The 14,543-nt window shown below is 39.8% G+C and overlaps 1 protein-coding gene across 2 annotated transcripts in view; it reads left to right on the forward strand.

Moving 5' to 3' along the window:
- The first annotated feature begins 8,514 nt into the window (after window positions 1-8,514).
- The window catches only part of LOC124795123 (L-serine dehydratase/L-threonine deaminase-like), a 91,545-nt gene continuing 85,516 nt past the window's right edge, over window positions 8,515-14,543 (forward strand). For both annotated transcript variants that reach the window (XM_047258985.1, XM_047258986.1), the window contains exon 1: window positions 8,515-8,778. The gene's annotated coding sequence lies outside the window, so the exon portion shown is untranslated. The remainder of the gene's footprint in view (window positions 8,779-14,543) is intronic.

Genomic DNA, 14,543 nt, shown 5'->3' on the forward strand with positions numbered 1-14,543 from the left:
GTATCAATGTAGGGCTGGGGCCCATGAATGTACATATTTGGAAACATTCTAAAACGAAAGCATATGTGTTTTTTAACACAAACTTATGTTTTTTTTTAATGGACCTCCTATATTTTTTCTTCAGCAATCCATAGCATTACAAAGCACATAACAATGGCGTTGATTGCATCGCAATATTCCCATTACATCCCGATATATTAAGACGCGAAGTTGACGCTTGAAACACCCGAGGCTCAGGAGTGAACCCCATGCTGCCCGTAATCGCGATGTGATTGACATGCGTAATCACACTTCCATTCTTATCAAGAGGTCCGAAACGAATAATACGATCTGCTGCCATCCTGCAGCATGGGGTTCACGCCTGAGCCTCAGGACGTGCGCTAGCAGCGCATGTCGGGTGTTTCAAGCGTCAACTTCGCGTCTCAATATCTCGGGATGTAATGGGAATATTGCGGTGCAATCAACGCCATTGTGTATGTGCTTTGTCATGCTATGGATTCTGAGGAAAAAATATAGGAGGTCCGTTTAAAAAAACATAAGTTTGTGTTAAGAAACACATATGCTTTCGTTTTAGAATGTTTCCAAATGTGTACATTCATAGGCCCCAGCCCTACATTGATACCGGTGAAAGTCGTTTTCCAATAGCTGTTATTGTTCCAGAGATATTTTGGGTGGACAAGATAGCTGGGACACCCCGTATATATATATATATATATATATATATATATATATATATATATATATATATATAGGGTGGTCCACTGATCGTGACCGGGCCAAATATCTCACGAAATAAGTGTCAAAAGAAAAAACCACAAAGACGAAACTTGTCTAGCTTGAAGAGGGAAACCAGATGGCGCTATGGTTGGCCCGCTAGATGGCGCTGCCATAGATCAAACGAATATCAACTGCGTTTTTTAAAAACAGGAGCACACATTTTTTATTACATATACGTTAGTACGTAAAGAAATATGGATGTTTTAATTGGACCACTTTTTTCGCTCTGTGACAGATGGCGCTGTAATAGTCACAAGCGAATAAGTACATGGTATCACGTAACATTCCGCCAGTGCGGACGGTATTTGCTTTGTGATACATTACCTGTGTTAAAATGGACCGTTTAACAACTGCGGAAAAGGTCAATATCGTGTTGATGTATGGCTATTGTGATCAAAATGCTCAACGAGCGTGTGCTATGTATGCTGCTCGGTATCCTGGACGACATCATCCAAGTGTCCGAACCGTTCGCCGGATAGTTACTTTATTTAAGGAAACAAGAAGTGTTCAGCCACATGTGAAACGTCAGCCACGACCTGCAACAACTGATGATGCCCAAGTAGGTGTTTTAGCTGCTGTCGCGGCTAATCCACACATCAGTAGCAGACAAATTGTGCGAGAATCGGGAATCTCAAAAACGTCGCTGTTGAGAATGCTACATCAACATCGATTGCACCCGTACCGTATTTCTATGCACCAGTAATTGCATGGCGACGACTTTGAACGACGTGTACAGTTCTGCCACTGGGCACAAGAGAAATTACGGGACGATGACAGATTTTTTGCACGCGTTCTATTTAGCGACGAAGCGTCATTCACCAACAGAGGTAACGTAAACCGGCATAATATGCACTAGTGGGCAACGGAAAATCCACGATGGCTGCGACAAGTGGAATATCAGCGACCTTGGCGGGTTAATGTATGGTGCGGCATTATGGGAGGAAGGATAATTGGCTCCCATTTTATCGATGGCAATCTAAATGGTGCAATGTATGCTGATTTCCTACGTAATGTTCTGCCGATGTTACTACAAGATGTTTCACTGCATGGCCGAATGGCGATGTTCTTCCAACATGATGGATGTTTTAAATTGTAAGATATTTCCAGGGGCAGATGTGGACTCTGACCACAATCTATTGGTTATGAACTGTAGATTAAAACTGAAGAAACTGAAAAAACGTGGGAATTTAAGGAGATGGGACCTGGATAAACTGACTAAACCATGGATTGTACAGAATATCAGGGAGAGTATAAGGGAAAAATTGACAGGAATGAGGGAAAGAAATACAGTAGAAGAAGAATGGGTAGCTTTGAAGGATGAAGTAGAGAAGGCAGCAGAGGATCAAGTAGGAAAAAAGACGAGGGCTAGTAGAAATCCTTGAGTAGCAGAAGAAATATTGAATTTAATTGATGAAAGGAGAAAATATAAAAATGCAATAAATGAAGCAGGCAAAAGGAATACAAACATCTCAAAAATGAGATCGACAGGAAGTGCAAAATGCCTAAGCAGGGATGGCTAGAGGACAAATGTAAGGATGTAGAGGCTTATCTCACTAGGAGTAAGATAGATACTGCCCACAGGAAAATTAAAGAGACCTTTAGAGGAAAGAGAACCACTTGTATGAATATCAAGAGCTCAGATGGAAACCCAGTTCTAAGCAAAGAAGGAAAAGCAGAAAGGTGGAAGGAGTAATAGAGGGTCTATACAAGGGCGATGTACTTGAGGACAATATTATGGAAATAGAAGAGGATGTAGATGAAGATGAAATGGGAGATACGATACTGCGTGAAGAGTTTGACAGAGCACTGAAAGACCTGCGTCGAAACTAGGCCCCAGGAGTAGACAACATTCCATTAGAACTACTGATAGCCTTGGGAGAGCCAGTCCTGACAAAACTCTACCATCTGGTGAGCAAGATGTATCAGACAGGAGAAATATCGTCAGACTTCAAGAAGAATATAATAATTCCAATCTCAAAGAAAGCATGTGGCAGGTGTTGACAGATGTGAAAATTACCGAACTATCAGTTTGATAAGTCACAGCTGCAAAATACTAACGCGAATTCTTTACAGACGAATGGAAAAACTGGTAGAAGCAGACCTCGGGGAAGATCAGTTTGGATTTCTAAATGTTGGAACACGTGAGGCAATACTGACCTTACGACTCACCTTACAAGAAAGATTAAGGAAAGGCAAACTTACGTTCCTAGCATTTGTAGACTTAGAGAAAGCTTTTGACAATGTTGACTGGAATACTCTCTTTCAAATTCTAAAAGTTGGCAAGGGTAAAATACAGGGAGCGAAAGGCTATTTACAATTTGTACAGAAACCAGATGGCAGTTATAAGAGTCGAGGGGCATGAAAGGAAAGCAGTGGTTGGGAAGGGAGTGAGACAGGGTTGTAGCCTCTCTCCGATGTTATTCAATCTGTATATTGAGTAAGCAGTAAAGGAAACAAAAGAAAAATTTGGAGTAGGGATTAAAATCCATGGAGAAGAAATAAAAACTTTGATGTTCGCCGATGACATTGTAATTCTGTCAGAGACAGCAAAGGGCTTGTAAGAGCAGTTTAACGGAATGGACAGTGTCTTAAAAGGAGGATATAAGATGAACTCAACAAAAGCAAAACGAGGATAATGGAATGTAGTCGAATTAAGTCTGGTGATGCTGAGAGAATTAGATTAGGAAATGAGACACTTAAAGTAGTAAAGGAGTTTTGCTATTTGGGGCGCAAAATAACTGATGATGGTCGAAGTACAGAGGATATAAAATGTAGACTGGCAATGCCAAGGAAAGCATTTCTGAAGAAGAGAAATTTGTTAACATCGAGTATAGATTTAAGTGTCAGGAAGTCGTTTCTGAAGGTATTTGTATGGAGTGTAGCCATTTATGGAAGTGAAACGTGGACGATAAACAGTTTGGACAAGAAGAGAATAGAAGCTTTCTAAATGTGGTGCTGCAGAAGAATGCTGAAGATTAGATGGGTAGATAACATGACTCATGAGTAGGTATTGAATAGGATTGGGGAAAAGTGGAGTTTGCGGCACAACTTGACTAGAAGAATGATCGGTTGGTAGGACATGTTCTGAGGCATCAAGGGATCACCAATTTAGTATTGGAGGGCAGCGTGGAGGGTAGAAATCGTAGAGGGAGACCAAGAGATGAATACACTAAGCAGATTCAGAAGGATGTAGGTTGCAGTAGGTACTGGGAGATGAAGAAGCTTGCACAGGATGGAGTAGCATGGAGAGTTGCATGAAACTAGTCTCAGGACTGAATACCACAACAAACATTGTTGCGTTCGCAAATTACACTGTTACGCTCGTGATAACTCCGCTCGAATGACACAGACCGACAAGGTGTTTATGTCTGTACGACCTTTAGGCTAAAACCCACAAAAAAAAGGGGGGCGGTTGTAGTGTGGACCCGCGGGGCACATTCGACTGCAGGCGCGGCTTGCGTGGCCGGCCTGCAATACCCCGGGCAGGCGGTAATCAGGTACGTGGAACACCTTGTGTATCTAAAACATATGGGTGCTCCATGTTAACAACACATATAAACTGCAGAATGGCTCTGAGCACTATGGGACTTAACTTCTGAGGTCATCAGTCCCCTAGAACTTAGAACTAATTAAACCTAACTAACCTAAGGACATCACACATATCCATGCCCGAGGCAGGATTCGAACCTGCGACCGTAGCGGTCGCGCGGTTCCAGACTGTAGCGCCTAGAACCGCTCGGCCACCCCGGCCGGCTATAAACTGCAATTTCAGTTTATATCTTTTGTACGTCTAGAGCATGTAGGTTCAACTTAATTTTCATTCGCATCCAGTATTTACCAGCTAAATAAATCTCAAATCGTCTCCTGTTGCACACGCAGCTGCTGCCTAGCCTTTCCCTCGCAAAAATGATTCCATACTACGCTGTTCCCTATATCATCAAGTAACAGGCATTTATCATCTTTTGGCAATTATGCCTATTTACGGTTACTTTATAGTAGGCACTGTATGTAACTTGGAGCGAATTATATACTACACAGTCAATTTATTGTCAGTGCTTGCAAGAGGACTGCACCTACTGTAATCACCGATTCCACACAAATTTATGATAGATACAGGGATTGGCCAGAAATGAAAGTGATAGAAGTGGGCGCTCCACATGGCCAAGCGTTTAGGAAAAGTGGCGTTTCTGGCGCAGGTCGAGCGAGGCATGAGCCATCTAAGTTAGCGTAGTTTCTAGGCAGCGGTTGCCACGTCTCGGGTACAGAATGGTAATCCGAGAGCGGTGGGATGGAGTCCCTATGTGGAAACATCCTTTTTATTTTCAACTTTATATTTACGTACACCACACGTACACTGAAATAATTCTCATTATATTGTACTTATATTTCCATAAAAGGCATGAACAGGAGAGACAAAGGAAAACTTTGGAATGCAAATAAATTTCCAGGAAGAACTGTACGGCATATACAAGAACTTGATATATGAAATTAGATACTTCTATTATTTTTCAGCTGATTATTTAAACATGGTGGAGTGTTACTCATCGTGGTGGTCTAGCGCATAAAGCACTAAAATCCAGCCCTGGAGGTCCTGGGTTCATTTCCAAATATGAGTGGGGATCTCTCCTTGTCCCAGTCCCTTCAGGATGGCCCTAGGTAAACTCAACGTGCAGTTAAAAGCACCTCCTTCCCCACCTCCCTCTCCTCTTCCCCTTCTCTGTATCCATGCCCTCCTCTCCCTCTCTCAGTCCACCTGCTCCCCCTATCACTCTGTACATCTCCTCCTCCCCTCTATCTATCCCTTTCCCCCTCCATCTCTCTCTGTTCATCAATATGTCCTCCTCCCCCTGCCCTTCTCCTACTCTCCCTCTCTGTCCATCTCCTCTGCTGTTCTTAATATATATTAATGACTTGTCATTCTATATTCACGAAGATGCAAAGCTGGTACTTTTTGCCGATAATACGAGTATAGCTATCACACCCGACAGACAATAATTAACTGGTGAAATTGTAAACGATGTTTTTCAGAAAACCATTAAGTGGTTCTCTGCAAATGGCCCCTCATTAAACTTTGACAAAACACAGTATATACAGTTCCACACAGTAAATGGAATGGCCCCATTAATAAATATAGACTTCGATCAGAAATCGGTAGCTAAGGTAGAATATTCAAAATTTCTAGGTGTATGCATTGATGAGGGGTTGAACTGGAAAAAACACACTGAGGATCTGCTGAAACGTTCGAGTTCAGCTACTTATGCTATTAGGGTCATTGCAAATTTTGGCGATATACATCTGAGTAAATTAGCTTACCACGCCTATTTTCATTCTCTGCTTTCTTATGGCATCATATTATGGGGTAACTCATCATTGAGTAAAAGAGTGTTCATTGCACAAAAGCGTGTGATCAGAATAATTGCTGGAGCTCATCCAAGATCATCATGCAGACACTTATTTAAAGAGCTATAAATCTTCACTGTAGCCTCACAATATATATATTCACTTATGAAATTTGTTATTAACAATCCGAACGAATTCAAAAGTAATAGCAGTGTACATGGCTACAACACTAGGAGAAAGGATGATCTTCACTACTCAAGGTTAAATCTAACTTTGGCTCAGAAGGGGGTAAATTATGCTGCCACAAAAGTCTTTGGTCACACCTAATAGCATCAAAAGTCTGACAGATAGCCATATAGCATTTAAAAGGAAATTAAAAGAATTTCTTAATGGCAACTCCTTCTGCTCATTAGATGAATTTTTGGATATAGTAAGTGGGTAATTTCCCAACCCCTACAAAAAAATATATTGAATGTCATGTAATATTTTGTCTAATGTAATATCTTGGATGGACACCTTTTATTAACCTGACACGTTCCACATCATTACGAAGTGTCGTATTCATGATCTATGGAACAAGTACTAATCTAATTTAATCTCTAATCCTCCACCCCTCTCTCTGTTCATCTTCTATGTCACCCCATTTTCATCCCATCCCCACCCCAAAGGGTAGTGTTCTTAGCCTTACATTACCTTTTTCCAGACAATAAATAGTACGTTAACCAAATTTGTTTGAAAATAATCTAGTGGTTTAGAAGCAGATCTGGAACACACATATGTACATCCATTTTTATAATATAACAGCTTTTTACCCAAGGTTTTGCCCATGTACACGTATGTCACATATATTGCACACGTCGGCTCCTCCCCCTTCTCTCTGTCCATCTTCTCTTGCTCCCTCTGTCTGTCCACCTCCTATGCCACCTCCATTCCATTGGGAGCTAGATCGTTCTTATCCCCACAGCACTTCTTTCTAGACAAAAAATGTTATGTGTACAAAGTCTGATTGAAATTGATCCAGCGACTTAGGAGATCTGGAATATACCAGGGCGCGCGCTCGCTCACACACACACACACACACACACACACACACACACACAGGCATATACATTTTTTATGATATACCAGTATTTTACCTATGGCTTTACCTGTATATGTGTATGTCAGATATATTGCACGCATCTCCTCTTCCTCCCTAGCTCTGTCCATCTCCTCATCACCTCTCTTTCTGTCCATCTTCCCCACCCCGTCTCTTTGACCATCTGCTCCTCTCTCTATCCACCTCCCCCCCCCCCCTTCCAGTGGCGTAACTGGAGGAGGGACGATTCTGGCCTGCAGTCACTACCCCCCCCCCCCATACACGTATTTCTCAAAAGGGAAAAAGAATTGCTATTAGTGAGATTCGAACCATCAACTTTCATGTTACGTTCTTTTTCTGCCAAATCTTTTTAATGCATAGCTTAACCATCATCAATATATGCTTCAAAGTATAGACATTAAGCAAGAAATTAATCCAATAATTATTTAAAACTACTTTTAAATAATTTTATCACAACAGATCGCTGTTCTCCGGTAATGTCATATAAAATTATAATATAATAATAATCATCATCATAATAAAAGTCAGACTAGAGTGATGCATATACCCAAAGTGTCGACGGCTTTAGACATTGCGAGATTACTACCGGTGTCTCAATTGAAACTTGCAACCCTTTCACTGCTGCTCACAGAACGCTGCTTTTACCATCGTGCTGTGGCTGATCTAAATTAAATATGTACCTACCTGCAGTTCTACATTCTCATAACAGCTTTTCGAAGTCAAGCGAGAGTGCTCTGTTTCGTTCGGCAATTTCAGGCAGCCGAGTGACTTGAGAAACCGAACGTCGCCGTGTTTCATATAATATCATGTACCTTACGTATCTTGCTAATATTTTCATTAATGGTAGTCGACGCTAGAAGCTTGTGTCAACGAAATGAAACGCGTCATTCATCAATGCTTCTGCATGTAGAAGCGTATTTTTACGACTCCTTTGGCAGTAGAGATTGTAACCTAGTGGTTACATTGTACGAACACGTTTCATCTTGTACGCACTTTGTTACGCAGTTCAGTTCTATGTAATTGCTTTTAATGTTCAGTATAACGACAAAAATTGGATAACAGCCACAAGAAAAAGCTGGTATTTTTAATGCACAAGCAACAATTGTTCCTTAATTTTTCAGCGTAATTCGTAGTGATGAAGTACTACTTGTAAGCTACATTATTAATGTAATAATAATTGTTGATAAACATCAGCTTTTTCCAAGTACCGGTAGTGGCCTTGCTTTTAATTCCTGCCTTTAGCTGCTGAATGGACAGACAGTATTAAGCAGTACAGCTGCCGTAGCAGTGCTCCGTCAGTGAGTTCTGATTTATGTGCAACAATGACGTGACAAAATTAACAGAGAGGAAGAAACTGTCTGCAATCTAAAGGAAAATGTGTCTGGTCATATTCAGTTACGGCAATGTCGGAGATAGCCGGCTTCAATTGAATAAAGGCTATCAGCAGGATCTTGACAGTTGCGTAAGCGCACACGCTGTCGCACGAGTATACAAACGAAGCGTCAAGTAGTTACGAGGGACACAGTGCCGCAAGCTGTTGTCAGCTTCTAACCTTGTATGCGGTAAGTGAAGTAACTAATAGTCTATCAATTGTTGATAAACATCAGCTTTTTCCAAGTACCGGTAGTGGCCTTGCTTTTAATTTCTGCCTGTAGCTTCTGTAAGGACAGACAGCATTAAGCAGTACAGTTGCCGTAGCAGTGCTCTAGAGTCTAGCTTGTTTTTAATAGAGTTCAGGTGACGTTTCTGTGATTTTTTTCCGTTTTCTCAATGTGTACCTTGACTCCTAACACATCTCTGAAAGTACTGCTTGATTGTAAAATCTACGGAGAACGATGAATGAATGAATTCATGTAGTAAAATACGTAACTAATTTCAATAATATTTTTATTAGCCTGTCTTACAAATTGTTTTTGAGGCCAAGGAGAACCGTTGTATATCGGTAATGTATTACGCGCACACACTTATTAACAGAACAAAGGCATAAGAACTAAAAAAGCACTATCTTGCTGAAATTACACCTATTAAATTTATAAACGTTTTGTCACAAAACGTTAGGGTTAAAATTATACAGTTGGTAAATACCTTAAACTGAGTACTTTGAGATAACGAACTAGTGGTCAAAAAATACATTTAGTTTTTTTTATTTACACAAACAACCCAACAGAAACACATTAATCTCATATCAAACTACAGTTCCCAGTGTATGCGCTACAGTTACACATAAAATTTTACAACTCTTTCTCAGATATCCCTGTTGATTGTTATACAATGAGACAAGCAGCCAGAAATGTATCAACTAATTTGTTTTGATTGGGGTTCCATACACACACACACACACACACACACACACACACACACACACACACTACTTCATGTAACAAGAAAAAATTCATAAGGAATGAGAATTGGCAAATGTGCTTACCCCTTCCAATTCAGCTGTGAGGGTATCTCGTGGGCAAGGTGCTCACAGGAATTAATATTGAAGTAGACTGGCCTGTTATTTGTTGAAGCCAAACCCTAACATGGATATGGCAGCTCATCATAATTGAACACGGTTCTAACAGAATAGTTCTAAATATGGTTATGTTAGTTGATCATATAAAATTCCACGGAGATGAGCACAACATATGAATTTCCTTTACTCCAAACATGTTTGTGGCAGGTGAAAACACCATGATGGGTGAGAGAGACAACATCTCTCAGTGACAATAAATGTTGGGAGTTTGCACCAAGTGTTGTGCTGGATAAATCCATTGACAGAACTGAACCCATGGCTTCGGCTCCAATGTATGTACTTGTTGTGTATCATGGGATGTAGGCCTAATTGTTGCCTCACTAGTACTCTCCACATTGTATTCTTCAAAGTGTTACCCGAGTGCTTATTGATGAATCTTCTCCAACAAAATCCACCACCATCTCCTCAAATTCTACTGTTTGAACACTTATTTTTCAAGAATGTTGGCAAGCTCTTTATGACATGAACAGCATTGTTCATATAAACGTCTGTCCTCAGTGAGAAATATCTTCCAGTTAAGATGGTCGCCTTTCTATTTTTTTTTTCTCTTTGTGTTCTGGGCACTACATCTTGTTGCACCATACGTGAAATGTAGATGCAAACATTAATAGGAGGAGTAATACTCCTCCTTATGTAAAGTATGAATGTGCTCAACAAATTGAGTTTGTTTCATTCTCTTGTAAAAGTAGCTTGGATGCCGATTTTGCAGTCACAGCAAAAATATCTTAAAATCAACAGATGAAAAGAAAAAGAAAAAAAAGCGGTGTCTGTAATCAAAAGCAAAATGTATTTGGTGAATGGAATATTTACTTCAAAAAGACAAACTCTGGTAGTTCTCTGTACTAGTAGCAGCCCCAAAGATAGCTGGCTGCAGCCATATAGGAAAATCTGGTGGATACCAACCAGTTATGTGAAGGCATATGCTATCACAAGAGTACACTAGTGAGGTTGTAAATAGATACAGTGGACACAGTATCCTAAATTATTATCATGTTCTAACTTTCTTGTATCTGTTGAGCGCAGTAAAATCCTTATAATGTGAGTGTAGCTGAAATAAGCTTGAGTAGTATTACACAGTGTAATGATAGTTTACTGTTAATGTTGTGTACATTTTAAGTTTCTATACATTGCTTATATTTCGTTAATGTGTACCTGATTACTGCACATCCCTGAAGGTTTTCCTCCTTGATAGGATCTTCAGGGTAGGGTGAATGAACGAGGGGTGGATGCAGCGCACAGGTCTCTTTCCTCATGGTGCTCAAAAGTAGTGAAAGGCACTTGTATTGGCTTTATAACAGCCATCTCTTTGCTTTATAAGGTTAAAACTGCTTGTATGTCCTGCCTCCCAAGTAAAGTATAGGACGAACATAGGACCAGTAGTTTCAGGAAACAAAATTCATTACATGTGCAAACAAAAAATTAAATTCTTTTGGCCATGGATATGTGAAACACCACAGTTGAATACACACAATGCTGAGCAGAATGGATAGTCTCTGTCACACCTTTACAGTGTGGATTCTGAACTGTGGCCAGATGACCATGAGAACTGTATGCTTTTGCCCTTGTAAACTCTTGTTGTTTCATATGGGATTCCCTCCCGGGGCCCAATAAAAAGATAAATATTTATTAATACAAGAAACAAATTCTTGAAATGAATCGGCAATCATTATGGATTTTTGGAAATAATGTTGTCTAGATTACTTAATGCACATTTCATTTACTACATTTCTGAAATACTGCCATAACTAAATCCATAAAGTCACATTCTATAATTGAACTTATTGTATTATCAGTTGTAAAGGCTCTGTAATTTAATATGTACATGGCCTGAAAAACAAAGGAAATGCATTCTGTCTGTTGTCACCTCTTGGTTAGCATTTGTTTTTCTGTGAACTTTTGAGCAGGGTTGGCAGCTAATGTCCCGCTTTGGTGTAGGTTTTATTGCAACTGGCACTAAACTTTATAAATTATGGTGGATGAATTTTTACATTTGTTGATGGTAATGTACATACCAACTTCTCATTCTTAGTCTTCTTTGTTTGTGACCACAGGATACGACAATTACAACATTTGGAACATGTCACTAATGTAAAATAAACACAAGTTACATTCCTGGATGGAATTGTTGATAACAATATTGAAAATATTTGTTGTGCAAAAAAGTGGGGTTAGGCTACTATGTAATTGCCACAACACACCATTACATAAAAACATTTTTCATAGTAATGTAAGAACGGTCACATATTGTAATTAAATAATGTTGTGCAAGACCACTTACCTCTGCTAACAGTATCATTCATTTGAAAAGCCAGAGAGTGAGCAATTGCCATGATATTTTGATAAATATAGATATTATAGCTTATTTTGAACTGCTAAGCTGCATAAAAAAATGGAAAAATGGTAGCCTCGTTTGGAAAGTTTATTTTAGTTATTTGTATGTTCCATGGATCATAATTGTGATCTCTCGATACACTTTGGAATGAGTCGGCTTTACAATTGTAGTACACTTCCTCCGTGTAAAACATAGCAACAAGTTGACCATTTACATTATGTCCTCTAAGCTACTTTTATTTCATATACATACTATACATTTACACTTTCTTCTCCTGTTGAGCAGTAGTCCTTAAGCAGCTACAATTTTAGTTTATGTTCGAAGATAATAAAATTATCTGTTAAATTCTTTACATCACTGGGTAAGCAGTCAGAGATTTTTACTACTGAACACCTCACATGATTCTGTGCCTTGTGGCTTGTTGCTATGTAGCTGTAGCCTGTCCCACACGGGAGCAGACATACCCAATGTGAACACAGGTGTGAATGGAATCCTTGCACAGACATGTTGAGGAAGAGGCATACACCTACACACATGCCTCTACTTGCATGTGTGACAAACTACAGCAACTAGCTGCAAGGCACCTAAGTGTAAACACACCTTAAGCCCGAGCGAAAGACAGTGTAAGTCATTTATCCTCAAGTCGTTTCTCCTAGTGTAGCAAGGCACCTAGGTGTAAACACACCTTAAGCCCGAGCAAAGGACAGTGTAAGTCATTTCTCCTCGAGTCGATTCTCCTAGTGTAGTATTGTGTGTATGAATGTGACTGTTTTCAAATTTTGATTGATCTTTGGTAACAGACCTCATAAAGGATTAAATGTACTGTAGCAGTGCTGTCTACAGCTACGTACTCTGCAAGCCTGCTTATGGTGCATGATAGAGGGTACCTGTATCACTACTAAGCATTTCCTTTGCTGTTCCACTCGCAAATAGAGTGAGGGAAAGATGACTGTCTGTATGACTTTGTGTGAGCCCTAATTTCTTTTATCTTTGTGGTCCTTAAATGAAATGTATGTTGGTGGCAGTAGAACCGTTAGGCAATCGGCTTCAAAAGCTGGCTCTAAATTTTCTCAGTAGTATTCCTTGAAAAGAAATTCGCCTTCTCTCTAGGGATTCCCATTTGAGTTTCTGAAGCATCTCCGTAATATTTGCATCTTGTTCAAAACTACTAGTAACAAATCTAGCAATCTGCCTTGGAATTGCTTCAATGTCTTCCTTTAATTTGACCTGGTGAGGATACCAAATGCTTGAGCAGTACTCAAGAATATGTTGCATTAGTTCCCTATAAACTGAAGTCAGCTGTTTGCCTTCCTTACCACAATCTTCACATGCTCGCTCCATTTCATATTGCTTTGCAGTGTTATGCATAGATATTTAAACAATGTGGCAGTGTCAAGCAGGACACTACTAATGCTGAACCTGAACATTATGGGTTTGTCTTTTCTACTTATCTACATTTACTTCCATTTTTCTATATTTAGAGCTAGCTGCCTTTCATTTCATCAACTAGAAATTTTGTCTAGGTCATCTTGTATCGTCCAACAGTCACTCAAGTTTGACATGTTCCTGTACACCACAGCATCGTCAGCAAACAGCTACAGATTGCTGTCCTCCAGATCATTTATGTGTATAGAAAGTAACAGTAGTGCTATCACACTTCCCTGAGGCATTCCTACTTTCTACATGAACTTCTTGAGTGAACTCTGCATGTTACCCTTATTGCAAGCTACTCTGCAATAAATTCATTCTTCTTCAGGGGTGATGAGTTACTACAAAATATAACCCCGTAAGATATTAGTGAATGAAAGTATGTCAACTTTTTGGCATTTTCATCTTCCACATCTGACATTAATACAATAGCAGCAGAATGTAGATATTTAAGATGATCAGTTACATGTGACATTCGGTTTAGGTTCTTGTCAGTATAAACATATAAGACTTTAGAATGTGTATTTCATTTATTGATTTACCCTGCTGTCTTATTTCTAATGGTGTGGCCGGGTCTTCTGCTGTGCACAACTGTGTATGTTGTGAAACTTCCTGGCAGATTAAAACTGTGTGCCGGACTGAGACTCGAACTCGGGACCTTTGCCTTTCGCGGGCAAGTGCTCTACCAGCTGAGCTACCCAAGCACGACTCATGCCCCAGCTGCCAGTACCTCGTCTGCCAGTACCCGCGAAAGGCAAAGGTCCTGAGTTCGAGTCTTGGCTCGGCACACAGTTTTAATCTGCCAGGAAATTTCATATCAGTGCTCACTCCGCTGCAGAGTGAAAATCTCATTCTGTGTATGTTGCGTTTTATCTAAGCTCAATGTCAGTTCATTTGCAGGTAACCAGTTATTAATTTTGAAGAAAATTTTATTTACGTTTTCAAGTACTGAAGTGTCTCCATTAGGGTTCATTATAAACTTGAATTGTCAGCAAAGAGAACTATTTCTGCATCTTGAATGCCATATGGCAAATCATTTATATTTAAGA

Source organism: Schistocerca piceifrons, chromosome 4 (assembly GCF_021461385.2).
Source record: "Schistocerca piceifrons isolate TAMUIC-IGC-003096 chromosome 4, iqSchPice1.1, whole genome shotgun sequence".
In the NCBI taxonomy this organism is placed as follows: Eukaryota; Metazoa; Arthropoda; class Insecta; order Orthoptera; family Acrididae; genus Schistocerca; species Schistocerca piceifrons.